Here is a 16,710-nt window from a genome sequence, read left to right as displayed (position 1 = left end):
GATATAAATTCACTCACTAAGATTAGCGATGTATTCAAGATTACTTTGACTTTGAATTTCACTTACTTGAGATTTGACTCATTGAATTTAAAATAGGTAAACTTTGAGAAATAACAATAAGGAAGAAAAGGGTATAAGAAAAAGGAGGGCGCCTCACATTGTGTAAAAATATTTGTTGGGTTTTTTAACCCTTAAGGGATGGGTGTTTTCCCTTGTGGAGGCAACCCCTACTGCTATATTGGCCAAATAGATTCCTGAGCGCCAACATTCCCCTATCACTACACCCCAATTGTTTGTACCTACTCTGAGGCACTTTGATGTTTCTAAAAATACTATTTTAACCACAGATGCTAACCTTAAGGGGCTAGGAGCAGTACTCTCACAGATTGATGGAGGTGAGGAAAAGGCGTTAGCATTTGCATCCTGTTCACTCACGGATGCTGAAGGACGGTGTTCCATCACTGAGTGGGAAGCTTTGGCGTGTTCATGGGTGATCCGACATTTTAATTTCTACTTGTGGAGTATGGCATTTGTGGTCAGATATGATCATGGACTGTTAGTCCATGTATTTGCAGCTAGGAAAGATGATCAACTTATCTCTAGGATTAAGGGATGGGTGGAGGGGTTGAGTGAGTTCAATTTCCAGGTGGAGTATATTGCCGGTTCCAGGAATATGGTGGAGGATTGTCAGTCCCAACTACGAATAGACAGGGAAGTGGCTTAGATGGATGCTGGCCTTATCACAATGGGTCGGTAAGAATGTGTTACATAAAGGCGAGTGACAGTTGGCAAGAGAGGACGTTGAAGATACAATAGAACTCAGAGTTCACACGTAAGGGGTGGCCAGAATACAAGACTCTCTCAGAGAACATGAAAGGGATTTGGAATGTAAGGGAAGAGTTGAGTTGGAATGGAAGTGAACTGTTCAGAGGCACATGGTTGATTTCACCCAGAGTCAAGAGCGAAAAATGGGTAAACTTGGTGCATAAGGGCCCCTTGGGGAGGAATCTCACCAAAACAAGAGTGAGGGAGTTGTATTGGTGGCCAGAATTGGATTGGCACGTTGAGGTGTAGTTAAGTATTGTTTCATGTGTCATAAGTGACAAAAGTATAACAGTATGTAAAGCTCCGTTGTCTCCTGTAGAGATTCAGGAGGAACCTTGGGGGAAGTTAGGATTGGATTTTGCTAGTCCTTTCCATCTTCTACCTCGTAGTGAAAGATCTGTAATATTGTTGGTAGATTACATGTCCAAATGGGTAGTAACCAAATGTGTTGGTTCAGTTGACACCAAAGTGGTGATTTACTTCTTGAAGGAAGAGTTCATTCATGAAGGTGTGCCAAATGAAATTGTTATGGACAATGGTGTCCACTTGACGGCATATGAAATGCAAGGATTTTTTAGAGACTTGTCTTTAATTCATCTTAAGACAGTGTTGTACTTTCTACAAACAAACAGCCTTGCTGAGCGCATGATTTGAATGGTAAAACCATGTATACAAAAAGCAGTGGAAATGAGAAGGCCTTTGTTGGAGTTTTTGAAGGAAGTATGGTGGGCTCATCACCACACTCTCAGTCCAGTAACTTCTAAGTCACCTTTTTTTCTAGATGAGGCATTGATGAGTGAAAGTGTATAAGGATTAAAATGGATGGAGAAGCGGCACTCCATCCAATCAATGCCACTGCACTCTACGCCACTCTACTCTTAACCATTGCACTCAGTACCAATGCACTCTACACAGCTGCACTCTTTCACTTCACTCTACTCTGCATCACCGTACTCTGCGTCACTGCTCTCTATTCCTCGCTACTCCACTCTACACCACTGCACTCTGACACTGTACTCTGCAACACACTGTACTCTCTGCAACTGAAATCTATGCCACTGTACTCTGCACTGCTCCACTCTATACTACTACACTCTACACCACTGCACTCTATGCCACTCAACTCTACGTTACTGCTCTCTGCATCACTGAACATTACGCCACTCTATTCTGCACCACTCTCCGCCACTGCACTCTATGCCTCTCCACTCTATCCTGCACCACTGCGCTCTGAACCACTGCTTTCTTCTATGCACCACTCTATTCTATGTCACTGTGTTCTGCGGCGCTGCATTGTAAGCCACTAAACTCAATGCCATGCCACTCAATGCCACTGCACTCTACGCCGCTACACTCTGCAACACTTTATGCAAATGCACTCTACACCAGTCCATTCTACTCAATGCCACTCCACTGTATGCTACTTTATGCAACTCCTTGCTATGCCATTCCAATACATGGCACTCTGCCGCTCCACTGTGCAACACTACTCCACTCGTCCCCATTCCACTCTACAACACTCCACGCCACTAACTTTTAGCCATGCTGGATTGAACATCAGCCATACTGGTGTACAACATGGCTGGAGTACGGAGGCAAAGCCGGTGGCTCTTGCATAGGCAAGACCTATTGGCTTTGCCAATACTTGTTAAATTTGACAGCACTGTCTGGGTATTGGTTGCACCTCACTAATACTAGTTTAACACCCAAATATAGCAATAAGCATTAGAAAAGAAAGGTGACCAATCCACCTTGGCAAAGGCCTTCCACTGCACAGCAACACGAATCGCTTCGTTATTACTAACTTTTGAACTGTTTAAATTAGAAACTTTAGTTTTTTGTTGCTAAAATCCACAGATTATACAGCGGATGATGGATTATGTGGCAAATGTTGCAAATCCATAATTATGCAAAAATCGCCACAGACACACAATTACATAATTCCAGTGACTCTGGCATTGACCATCATTGGGATGGTTTTGCTTCTTGGTGGCTGTTCTACTTACAGTTTTAAAAATGAATATCTTCGGTTCCCATCAGTGGATGTTTGTGATTTTAGTGACATTGTGTTTATTAAGTATGGCACTGTTTTTCTAATTTGGTTTGGTATTTTTATTGCTAGATGTTTTGATATTGTTCCTGCTTTTATATTGCTTAAATATTTTACACATTGCCATAAGTTGCCCCTGTCTGCTCTGTGCTAGAACTGTTTAGGGTTTGAGCTTAGGTTACTTTACTGACTTTTAAGTTTCACCTTATAAGGGCTTTGATTATTCCTTCAGGTGGGAAGTTACCCACCCAAATTAAGAATCCAATTTTTTTAGGCTCCATACACCAGCTAAAATCTTTCTCTCCAAGGCCTTGATGCAATTAGAGATGGCAGGCATCACAAAAATAGGTGACATTTATGGAAATAGGGTGCATTACCACCCCCTACTGCAGCTCCTGGCAGGTGGTCCGGGTGAATGGTCAATCCTCAGCCTATCTACAAATAAATAAGGCACTCACTAGGGGTTCCCCCTCTCCCTCTGCTTTTTGACCGTTCCTTAGATTCCCCTTTCTCCTGAAAATCAAAGAACACATTCAAGTCTGCAGCCTCTCATTCTGTCAAGACACCTTCAAGCTGTCTGCCTTTGCAGATAAAACTCCTCACTGTTTCTGAACCCCAGCAGTCACTTCAAGCCCACATTAACCTACTTGAGGAATTCCAGGTGGAGGCAGGCCTTCCTGATCAAGATGGCCACATCTGAGGGGTTGGTGTTGGTTTGGGGGAGGGGGTTCCCTGGCCGAGACCCTGAAGCGCAAAACACCATTTTGTTGGTCCATAGACACCATTAAATACCTGAGAATCAAGTTGGCATCCAGTAGGCTATTCTGTGCTAAGACTAACTTCAGGCTACTATTGCGTGGGACCATATCCACTCTGATGGCCTGGAAAAATCCTCCACTCTCCTGGGTGGGACGTCTAGTTGCACTAAAAATAATGCTTCTGCAGGAAAACCTATGTCTTTGAGGTTATGTCCCTCCCCCTAAGAATGGAAAATACCTTACAAATAAGGCAGCTTGCATGACCTCTGTTTGGGAGGGTGGGAGGTTAAGAGGTTAAAACTCTATCACAAGCTGCATCAGGCCCCTGAGGGATAGAGGGCAGGGGGGAAATACCTCAGTATAGTTCTTGACACCAAACAGTGACATAAAATATTCCTTTGTACTAATAATTTTGCTGGGTATTCCTAGGGAAGAGAGACAGTTTATAAAATTTTATTTTGATGGCGTCTGCATACTATCAACCTTGTGCATCCTAACATTTGCTGGAAGGGACATGGTGACATGGATTTCCTATTTAACATCTTGCAGACCTGTCCAGGACTGGGATATTACTGGAACAGTTTTGTTTTTTAGCAATGTTACAAATCCATGTGCAGGCTACAATTAGACGGCCCCAGTTTACCCTGGTAGGCAGACTGGGGGATGGAATATATCCACTTCACTCCACAGCAGGCAAACAGACTTTCCATCTCCTGTTGGCATCCAAATCTACCATCTTATCCCTTCAGAGGAAGACCACCACACCAATAAACAGGCTATGGCCGCATAAGCTCTCGGGTCTACTCGGGCATGAAAACATTGAATACGACCTGGCAGACAAATATCTGTAATCAGGGGTGTGGAATTTTTTTAAATAGATACTCGTCCATGGGACAGGTTCCTTCCTAAATCTACTTGTCCTGTACAAAATCCACTTGTCCCTTTGGCGCCATGTAGTGCAGCGAAAAATTATGGCAGCATTCTCATTATATAAGAGATCTGATAATAGACTCTCTTATCATGCCATGGCTCATATTATAGTAGGGTTTTTAATACTAGCAATTTCTTTATTTTGCAACCTTTCTGCAGATCTACATCCTGAGGCTGGAGATAAGGGTAAACAATAGTTCTAGGGTTGGAATGCCCTTTCAAGTCTATGCAAACCAACTAACTTGCATGTTTTAGTAGTTTTCACCAGCTCTTCTCTAATCGTTTCCCATGCTGAGAAAGGTTGGCAATGTACTCCTGACAAGGGCAGAAGTAAAACTTCCTCCATGGTTGGGAAAAAGTGACCTTGTGAACACTCAACAGGTTTTCGCATGAGCAAATCTACATATGCATATTTGCTTGTGCTAAAATACAGTACAATTTCCTGGCCTACTTCTGTAAATGATTGCAAGTTCATGAGAACCGTAAATCTGCACCAATTCAGGGACATATACTATTTGCACTTTTGTGATTTTCTTTAAGAATTGGGTTCTAATTGGTTGTCCAAGACCTTTTGTTTGTATTAAAATTCTACCTCTCTCTCTCTGTTTATCGTTTGGCTTCCTGGTATGTGACAACATTCTACACTTTCACAAGGAGCCTATTGGCTCATAAAGTAGTTTTGACTGTGCCCTTAACTACAGTGGCAAGATGTGCTTTTTGAGACCAAAAATATTTTTGTTTTTTTGCCAATGTTTGTTATGATGGTTAGTGTTAGGCAGCTCCCACAACAATAAAGTTTTACAAAAACCAATTCAAAACAGGACAAGCATTGACAAAACTAAAAAGCTTTCCATCAATGTCAGACCTATTGGGTTAGCCAATGCTTGCTTATTTTCATGTTTCCCATAATCTTGTTGGAACTGGTTACAATGATTTTTCCATTATGAATATTTTCTTGGGAATACTAGCATGCATCAACACATTTTACTGAATGATGCTTTAAGGAAATAGTACCCACATTTCATTGTAGTTTTAGCAAAGCATTTTTCCCTTCATACATTTTTTGTGAACATTTTATCTGGAAAGCAAAGATTTACTAATCATTCTTTCAAGCTTCTACAAATATCTGCATCAAACCAAAGAGCATACTTGGTGCATTTTTACGTGGCATTATATTGTTAAACTTTGCAAATTTGTGTACACATTTTTATACTGGAACCACTGTAAGTGGTGCAGTCCAAGCTTACATTTCCTTAGAGTGCTCACCCTAATAATAAAGACTTTGCATTAATGAACCACAAATACAAGTTTGAACAGCATTAACATATGGATCCAAATGTTACCTTAACTGCAGATGTTGCCCTTCCCAGATCCATAATGCGCTACTGTAAACTGTCAGCCAAATCGTTTGTGCTGCAGCAGGTTGGGCCTATGTGACAGGCTAGACGGTATAAACCAGACTGAAACGGCGTAGTGCGGTAAGTAAATAGAGTTTTATTGTTCTTGTTTTTTTCTTTTCTCTTTTCTGTCTGTTTTCAACAGTTTACAGGTATCTATAAAGTCTGGGTTTTATGCTTCTTCTCTTCATTAATCTTGTCGTTCTCCTTCCTCCCGCCTTTCAGGTCGATGGCTTCTGGGAAACGCGAGCGACTCCCGGGGAAGACCGGCAAGAGAAATATAAGAAAGCCAAGGTAAGTAAATTGGCTACTTTCTGGGGTTATCTTTCAGATAGGAGCAGGGGAAAGGTAAGTAGGGATATAGCGGTAGAGTGTAGAGACACCCGTGCACTGTAATAAAGGGTTGTGATGTGCTTTTATTTTGGACACACAGTGCTCCCAGATAAGAGGTGATAGTCAGTCTCCTTCCTTAGTTAGGGAGCCTGCCCCTCCTCTCTCTCCCCCTCCTCTCTCTCTCACGCCTCCCAGTTCCCTTCCCCTGTGAGTTTTTCCCTCTACGGTCTATTGTCCCTAGCAGGGACCGTACCTTTGTAAGCCACGACCCTCCGGGGTCGTGGCTGGCTTCTGGGCTCCTTGACTCCGGTGCTCCGTTGTATGTGCTCTCCTTCTCCTCTCCGTTGTCTTCGGTTTCGTCTTCCTTCTTTGTGGCGTGCTGCTCCGTTGCTCGCTGACTCGTCTCCGTCTCTCCTTCCTTCCGCTCGCCCTCCTGGACGCGTATCTCCTCCTTTTCACGGCCGGCGGCCCGGAAGACTTCGAGCGTTTCCCTGGAAACAGGGAAACGCAACCTGGACGCCGAGGCCGTTCCCATGGGAACCACTGAACGCGGATCTGACGTGTCAGGTTTCCCCGACACGTAGTTGGCTGATTCTTCTTGCGGCGTGATCGTGGCTGCCCGATCACAGCCTACTTGTTCCAGGGACAAAATAAACATGAAAACGTGTTCCCTTGATCCCAAACAGCATGTCATGGGCATCAAGCTATAGGAATTCCACACCCCTGGTAATTCTGTGGAACCCATTTGTTTCATACTTAACCAAAGAGTACAAAAGCATGACCTTCCCACAGTGGATGAAAGCTCTGGGCATTCTCTACTACATTGTAGACTGGGATATCAAAAAACTAAGGAGACTGAGGTGTGTTGAAGCTTATAACTCTGTAAGTAAGTAGTAACGGGATTTTTAGGTGAGCTTTTGGGCATTAGTTTCAACGGGCACTTCAACCTTAAGGTTCTATTTTTTGTTCTCTTGTGTTCAATACCAACAGAAAATCATTAAAACTAGAATGCTACTGCAAAAAATGTAAATGTAAATGTAAATTAGCACTTGTATAGCGCACTACTCACCCGTTAGGGTCTCAAGGCGCTGTACTCATACCGCTATGGAACCCCTCCTGGCTTTTCCCTGTGAGGCGCCCACTCCTGAGCACCCCCAGGGTGAAGCCAGGCATCCAAGCACTGTTGGGGCCGTTGTGGAGATTAAGCAAGCTATTGCCCAGAGTTACAGAGTGGGACCCATGAATTAGATTAGGCACCGAGGCAAGAATTATCTGGTCAAGGGGAATTGAGCCCAAGACCTGCCGAAGCGGGACTTGAACCCTGGTCTTGAGCCAGATCTCTGCTTCAGGGTCTGCCGCTCTAACCATTGAGCCACACTTCTCCACTGCGATTTATGGTCTTTTGCTTGCAAGAAAGTATGATACAGAAGTATAATTCTACTCTTTTTGTATCAATGATGACGGCATTTTGTACTTGAAAACAATAAATATTGTTTTAAGAATCAAAGGTGAAGCAATCCTTCAGGACTCACAGCTACGTCAAATACAGTACACTCGCCACCTTGCTCTTCAGCACACTGGGCTCCCATGGTCAGACCATCAACTCCCGTCCATATAGATGAAAATGGCGACAAACAGCTTGAGCAAACTAAGCTGAAACAATGACCTTGAATTCTCTAGACGTTCCACCTTTTGCATCCTTCATATATGACATGATACATTAGAAGATATGCATGTAACACTCAGCTCTTTCCATTCCAGGAAACAAAAAGTAACACAAGGCTCAGCACTCCTGAACAATACAGATATGCACACTCATACACTCTTTTAAAGAAATGTTTGTGCATAAGTGAACACCTGGCCTTTTCTAATGATACATTCACAATTCAATTTTCTTCTCTTTCACAGCCTCCAAGGGTGCTGATGAACAGACCGCAAGCACAATATCAGGAGCTAACACTGCAATACACCCTCAGCAGAAACAGTATTAAAAAAAGAATCGTACCACATCAAGGAATGTGAGGAAACACTTTGAGATGGAGTGTTGTGGGCTTGAATTAGTTCACATGTTAGAGGGTTATCTTTGGAGATGAAGTGTGAGGAAAACCATTGCTGACAATGGCTTCATGATATCAAAATATCTAACCTGGGCAGGAGTTTGTATGGGCTGCAGAGAGTTTCAGTCACAGTTCAAATAAATTCAGGCACAAAAGTATCCAGGCCCTGAAGCGATTGTACCAGTTTTGAGTGTGGGAAAATGTTCGCTCACCAGCCATTTTTCTTTAATCCTTAAATATTCCACACTGGTGATATCCCATACCGATACGCAGACTTTGGGAGAAGCGTAATTCAAAAGTCAGATCTGGTGATGCAGCAGATACAGCATACTGGGAAGAAACCATACCAATGTACAATGTGTGAGAAATACTTCAGTCGAAGGAGTTATTTGTACTCGCATCAGTGGAACCATAATGGAGAAAAGCCACATTTGTGTTCACAGTGCCAGAAAAGATTCTTTTGGAAGTCATCTCTAATAAAACATCAAAGAATCCATACTGGGGAGAAACCATACCAATGTAGCGAGTGTGACAAAAGCTTCACTACGAAATCTATTCTCCAGGCACATCAGAAGATTCATACTGGGGAGAAACCATACAAATGTACAGTGTGCGAGAAATGCTTCACTGAAAGGAGCAATCTATACTCTCATCAAAGGAGACATACTGGAGAAAAGCCATATTCGTGTTCACAGTGCCAGAAAAACTTCACTTGTAAGTCATCTCTAATAACACATCAGAGAATCCATACTGGAGAGAAACCATACCAATGTAGTGAGTGTGACAAAAGCTTCACTATGAAATCTAATCTTCAGTTACATCAGAGGATTCATACTGGGGAGAAACTGCACCAATGTAGAGACTGCCAGAAAAGATTCACTTGGAAGGCATCTCTAATAAAACATCAGAGAATCCATACTGGGGAAAAGCCATACCAATGTAGGGAGTGTGACAAAAGCTTCAGTGGGATGTCTAATCTCCAATCACATCAGAAGATTCATACTGGGGAGAAACTGTACCAATGTACAGAGTGCCTGAAAAGCTTCTTTCGAAACTCACAACTATACAGGCATCAGATGATCCACACTGGGGAGAAACCATACCAATGTACAGAGTGCCAGAAAAGATTCACTTGGAAGGCATCTCTAATAAAACATCAGAGAATCCATACTGGGGAAAAGCCATACCAATGTAGGGAGTGTGACAAAAGCTTCAGTGGGAAGTCTAATCTCCAAACACATCAGAAGATTCATACTGGGGAGAAACTGTACCAGTGTACAGAGTGCCTGAAAAGCTTCTGTCGAAACTCACAACTATACATGCATCAGATGATCCACACTGGGGAGAAACCATACCAATGTACAGAGTGCCAGAAAAGATTCACTTGGAAGTCATCTCTAATAAAACATCAGAGAATCCATACTGGGGACAAGCCATACCAATGTAGGGAGTGTGACAAAAGCTTCAATGGGAAGTCTAATCTCCAATCACATCAGAAGATTCATACTGGGTAGAAACTGTACCAATGTACAGAGTGCCTGAAAAGCTTCTGTCGAAACTCACGACTATACAGGCATCAGATGATCCACACTGGGGAGAAACCATACCAATGTACAGAGTGCCAGAAAAGCTTCTGTGAAAACTCACAGCTTTACATGCATCAGATGCTTCATGCTGGAGCGAAACCATACCAGTGTGTAGACTGTGAGAACATGTTCACTCAAAACACACATCTGTTGAAGCATCAGGATAACCATACTTGTAAGAGATTGTATGAGTGCACGAAGTGCCAGAAAACCTTCTTTAGGCGACATAATTTGTTACAACATGAAAGAATCCATACTGGAGAGAAGCCATACCAATGTGAAATATGTGAAAAAAGCTTTAGCCAAAGGTATACTCTATATTCACTTCAGAGGATCTATACTGGGGAAAAACTATATTCGTGTTCAGAGTGCCAGAAAAGTTTCACTTGGAAGTCCACTCTAATAAAACATCAGAGAATCCATACTGGGGAGAAGTATTACAAATGCACAGAGTGCCAGAAAAGCTTCATTTGTCGAGAGGATTTGTTAACACATGAAAGGATCCATACTGGAGAAAAACCATGCCAATGTAGAATATGTGAGAAAAGCTTCAGTCAGTGGGGTCACCTATACTCACATCTGAGGATTCATTCTGGGGAAAAACCATATTCGTGTAGCGAGTGCCAAAAAAGCTTCACTAGGAGTTCAGCACTAATAAAACATCAGAGTGTCCATACTTAAGTGTACCCAGCGTGACAAAAGCTCCCGTCTAATCTCAGCTCTGATCATATCGCAAGATTCATACTAGCGAGAAATGCTACTAATGTACGGAGTGCTAGAAAAATGTCATAAGAAGTTCACAACTCTACATCCATCGGTTGAGCAATAAGGGTAGAAACCATACCAGTGTGTGGTGGGCCAGGAGAGCTTCAGTCGATGCTCAAGTCTTTATTCATATTTAAGAACACATACTGGGGGAAAAACTACTGGGGCATTCAATGCAAGAAGAGCGTCTGCTGATGCTTTACAGACATCGGAAGGTCCATACAGGAGAAAAAACATTCTGGTGTACAGAGTGCAGAGAAGATTCACTAGGTGGATATCTGTATCACGCCTCAAGAAACCAACTCGTCCACTCGCTACTGCGAGTCAGGTTTTATCAAGACAAGCTATTTTTAGGACCTGCTGACTTAGTTTAGCGGGAGAGAGCAGTCTGGCAAAGAGAATGAGCCAAAAAGATCCCTTCAAATTGTGTTTTTATCTTGAACGTTTGCTCTGTGGTTAAAAACAGAAGCCAATTGTCAGCTTATGTCTTATTGCAAATTGCTGCTTATTTTATCTTGGAGAGTAGTGTTTACTTTTCTTTCTCTGTCTGCCTGCAAAGTTAAAGGATTTTGTAAAGTTTACTGTCTGACAGTTGTGATGTGCACACAACATTTAAATAGCTTGTAAGTAAATTGTATATTTCAAAAGATCTTTCAGTTAGGATAACACTTTTTTATTTCTGAAATGAGATAGGGACAAAGATTTAAATAAAATCAAAACAAATCACAATAGTTGATGATGTGTAAATTATATTTTCTGATAGCAGATTTTCACACATTATCCTTTGTGCGCTATATAATTTTAGCAATTAAACTATGTCAGTGGGAAAGTTTGATGCCATTTCAATGGAAAAAGTTTGACTGTAAATGACAGTGTGCTACCACCTCATACCTTATCAATATATTTGTAAAAAGTGAGAGTTTTTAAATATGACCTTGGAAAGTTTCCTGGCCCTGCCCTGATGGCAATGCTATTAGTGAGTTACGAGTTAAGTCAAGGATTATGTGTACCCTATTTGTGGGATAGATGTTTATTATACATTGAGAAATGGATTAGTCTATCAAATCAATCAAAAGTTTTTTTTGTACAGCAAACATGCCGAGCTCACATATTTAAAGGTGCTCTTGTAGGTGATAATGAAGAAAAAGGTAACTCCGTAAAATAAAATATTTGCCTAGGCTCACACAATTTGAGGCAACTGTATGGGTGAAGCGCATTACAGTTAAGTCAAGTACATTATTCAAGCCCCTCAATCTGCAGTTCTGACAACATTTTTCAGATTTTTTAAATTTTAGGTCTGTTGAATAAATCATTAATGTGATCATACTAAAAAGAATGATGCTACTGTTTCAAATATGGTAAATATTTATAGAGTCACCAGCCCCAGATCACATCAGAGGATCCACTAGGGACACAATTCACACTCTAAAAAGATAATCTGCAAGTTGCAATAAACCTTAGAGATTAGTAATGCAGAACATGAACCCAACAGGATCCTACTCAAGAAACCACCTCATATCAATATTGAGATTTCTCTCTGAATGTAAAATGACTTCCTGTACTCCTTTGAGCATAATGCTCAGGAGATGATTTATAAATGTACGAAGACCACTTCCACATAGAACTATCTCTCCATTTTTTGCAGGCGAGCAGGAGGTCCTTTGGACTCTGGGAACTCCTCAAGCTAGATTTCATAACCAGTTGACTTTCAATTTAGAGTTATAATCTTTTAGTTTTTCTTTAATTGTAACACTATTATTATTGAAACCTCGATATCTTAAGAGAATGCTCAAATATGGGCAAAAGAAAAGCTGTACTGATCCATTTTATAGCACATTTAAGCAGAACGTATGTTAATCCATTAGTACTTATCGTGCCATTCTTGTATGACAATGAAATAACTTTGAGTCATTTGTGGGAAGGCAATAGTGTGGTAGTTAAAAGTCTGCAACTCAGTGTAAGATTAATTTTGCTTCTACCACTTATATTAATATTGGAACTAATCATTTTCAACATTCATCCACTCTCAATTCTGCTTACTCTAATCATACTTCTACAGTGCTTTACATGCTGATGTGTTAATTACATATATTTAATATTTTATACACTCTCTATTTACAAACCCCTAAAGCCAATGAACCGCTATGTAGGTTGGATATCCCTTCTATTCATACAGATAGCTGAACCGATTGCCAGACATAAGACCAACCTCTGTATAATTCATATAACTGCACCAGCATTTTATTTTGATTTGCATGTTCATGGAGCAAAACACCTTGGTTCTTGTAATGTTGGTATACATCATGTGAAGAACAATCATTTTAGAAATAACTTGCAGATGCACAGCATAAGTCAGAGTCTGATTTCGTTCAGAATTCACCATTGCCTGTATCATTCAATTGCCAGGTAGTATATTTAATACTTTATCATGAAGTCCTGGCTTGGCGGCTTGGTACCACAGTACGCCAGTGGTGCTGGAGGTTCTAGGTATTAGTGCACCACCGGGATCCTGCAGTGTAGGAAAGTACCATCTTGCCTGGGATGTTACCCCAATATTTCACTCTATATATGTTGTTTTACTGTATGTGTCACTGGGACCCTGCCAGCCAGGGCCCCAGTGCTCATAAGTGTGCCCTGTATGTGTTCTCTGTGTGATGACTAACTGTCTCACTGAGGCTCTGCTAACCAGAACCTCAGTGGTTATGCTCTCTCTTTGCTTTCCAAATTGTCACTAACAGGCTAGTGACCAATTTTACCAATTCACATTGGCATACTGGAACACCCTTATAATTCCCTTGTATATGGTACTGAGGTACCCAGGGTATTGGGGTTCCAGGAGATCCCTATGGGCTGCAGCATTTCTTTTGCCACCCATAGGGAGCTCTGACAATTCTTACACAGGCCTGCCACTGCAGCCTGAGTGAAATAACGTCCACGTTATTTCACAGCCATTTACCACTGCACTTAAGTAACTTATAAGTCACCTATATGTCTAACCTTTACCTGGTAAAGGTTGGGTGCTAAGTTACTTAGTGTGTGGGCACCCTGGCACTAGCCAAGGTGCCCCCACATCGTTCAGTGCAAATTCCCCGGACTTTGTGAGTGCGGGGACTGTGAGAAAGTAGCCTCTTTCTAGCCTTGTTACCCCCACTTTTGGCCTGTTTGTGAGTGTATGTCAGGGTGTTTTCGCTGTCTCACTGGGATCCTGCTAGCCAGGGCCCAGTGCTCATAGTGAAAACCCTATGTTTTCAGTATGTTTGTTATGTGTCACTGGGACCCTGCTAGTCAGGACCCCAGTGCTCATAAGTTTGTGGCCTATATGTATGTGTTCCCTGTGTAGTGCCTAACTGTCTCACTGAGGCTCTGCTAATCAGAACCTCAGTGGTTATGCTCTCTCATTTCTTTCAAATTGTCACTAACAGGCTAGTGACCAATTTTACCAATTTACATTGGCTTACTGGAACACCCTTATAATTCCTTAGTATATGGTACTGAGGTACCCAGGGTATTGGGGTTCCAGGAGATCCCTATGGGCTGCAGCATTTCTTTTGCCACCCATAGGGAGCTCTGACAATTCTTACACAGGCCTGCCACTGCAGCCTGAGTGAAATAACGTCCACGTTATTTCACAGCCATTTTACACTGCACTTAAGTAACTTATAAGTCACCTATATGTCTAACCTTTACCTGGTAAAGGTTAGGTGCAAAGTTACTTAGTGTGAGGGCACCCTGGCACTAGCCAAGGTGCCCCCACATTGTTCAGGGCCAATTCCCTGAACTTTGTGAGTGCGGGGACACCATTACACGCGTGTACTACATATAGGTCACTACCTATATGTAGTTTCACAATGGTAACTCCGAATATGGCCATGTAACATGTCTAAGATCATGGAATTGCCCCCTCTATGCCATCCTGGCATTGTTGGTACAATTCCATGATCCCAGTGGTCTGTAGCACAGACCCTGGTACTGCCAAACTGCCTTTTCTGGGGTTTCACTGCAGCTGCTGCTGCTGCCAACCCCTCAGACAGGTTTCTGCCCCCCTGGGGTCAAGCCAGGCTTGTCCCAGGATGGCAGAACAAAGGACTTCCTCTGAGAGAGGGTGTTACACCCTCTCCCTTTGGAAAATGGTGTGAAGGCAGGGGAGGGGTAGCCTCCCCTAGCCTCTGGAAATGCTTTCTTGGGCACAGATGTGCCCAATTCTGCATAAGCCAGTCTACACCGGTTAAGGGACCCCTTAGCCCTGCTCTGGCGCGAAACTGGACAAAGGAAAGGGGAGTGACCACTCCCCTGACCTGCACCTCCCCTGGGAGGTGTCCAGAGCTCCTCCAGTGTGCTCCAGACCTCTGCCATCTTGGAAACAGAGGTGCTGCTGGCACACTGGACTGCTCTGAGTGGCCAGTGCCACCAGGTGACGTCAGAGACTCCTTCTGATAGGCTCCTTCAGGTGTTAGTAGCCTATCCTCTCTCCTAAGTAGCCAAACCCTCTTTTCTGGCTATTTAGGGTCTCTGTCGCTGGGGAAACTTTAGATTACGAATGCAAGAGCTCATCAGAGTTCCTCTGCATCTCTCTCTTCACCTTCTGCCAAGGAATCGACTGCTGACCGCGCTGGAAGCCTGCAAAACTGCAACATAGTAGCAAAGACGACTACTGCAACTCTGTAACACTGATCCTGCGCCTTCTCGACTGTTTTCCTGGTGGTGCATGCTGTGGGGGTAGTCTGCCTCCTCTCTGCACTAGAAGCTCCAAAGAAATCTCCCGTGGGTCGACGGAATCTTCCCCCTGCAACCGCAGGCACCAAAAAGCTGCATTACCGGTCCCTTGGGTCTCCTCTCAGCACGACGAGCGAGGTCCCTTGAATCCAGCAACTCTGTCCAAGTGACTCCCACAGTCCAGTGACTCTTCAGTCCAAGTTTGGTGGAGGTAAGTCCTTGCCTCCCCACGCCAGACTGCATTGTTGGTAACCGCGACTTTTGCAACTTCTCCGGCCCCTGTGCACTTCCGGTGGAAATCCTTTGTGCACAGCCAAGCCTGGGTCCACGGCACTCTAACCTGCATTGCACGACTTTCTAAATTGGTCTCCGGCGACGTGGGACTCCTTTGTGTAACTTCGGGTGAGCACCGTTTCACGCATCCTCGTAGTGCCTGTTTCTGGCACTTCTCCGGGTGCTACCTGCTGCTAAGAGGGCTCCTTGTCTTGCTCGACGTCCCCTCTTCCTCCTGGTCCAAATTGCGACCTCCTGGTCCCTCCTGGCCCACAGCAGCGTCCAAAAACGCTAACCGCACGATTTGCAGCTAGCAAGGCTTGTTGGCGTTCTTTCGGCGGGAAAACACTTCTGCACGACTCTCCACGGCGAGAGGGATCCGTCCACCAAAGGGGAAGTCTCTAGCCCTTTTCGTTCCTGCAGAAACCTCAGCTTCTTCTGTCCAGTAGAAGCTTCTTTGCATCCACAGCTGGCATTTCCTGGGCATATGCCCATCTCCGACTTGCTTGTGACTTTTGGACTTGGTCCCCTTGTTCCACAGGTACCCTAGATTGGAAATCCACAGTTGTTGCATTGTTGGTTTGTGTCTTTCCTGCATTATTCCTCTATCACGACTTCTTTGTCTTTGGGGGAACTTTAGTGCACTTTGCACTCACTTTTCAGGGTCTTGGGGAGGGCTAATTTTCTAACTCTCACTATTTTCTAATAGTCCCAGCGACCCTCTACAAGGTCACATAGGTTTGGGGTCCATTCGTGGTTCGCATTCCACTTTTGGAGTATATGGTTTGTGTTGCCCCTATCCCTATGGGTCCCCATTGCATCCTATTGTAACTATACATTGTTTGCACTGTTTTCTAAGACTATACTGCATATTTTTAGCACTGTGTACATATAACTTGTGTATATTTGCTATCCTCACTCTGAGGGTACACTCTGAGATACTTTGGCATATTGTCATAAAAATAAAGTACCTTTATTTTTAGTATAACTGTGTATTGTGTTTTCGTATGGTATTGTGCAAGT

The 16,710-nt window shown here is 43.1% G+C and overlaps 1 pseudogene; it reads left to right on the top strand.

The window, feature by feature from the left end:
* Positions 1-16,710, top strand: part of LOC138282961 (zinc finger protein 850-like) — a 70,025-nt pseudogene that overhangs the window by 38,101 nt on the left and 15,214 nt on the right.

The sequence above is a fragment of the Pleurodeles waltl genome, chromosome 2_2, assembly GCF_031143425.1.
Source record: "Pleurodeles waltl isolate 20211129_DDA chromosome 2_2, aPleWal1.hap1.20221129, whole genome shotgun sequence".
Taxonomy (NCBI): Eukaryota; Metazoa; Chordata; class Amphibia; order Caudata; family Salamandridae; genus Pleurodeles; species Pleurodeles waltl.
This window is presented reverse-complemented; position numbering and strand designations above follow the sequence as displayed.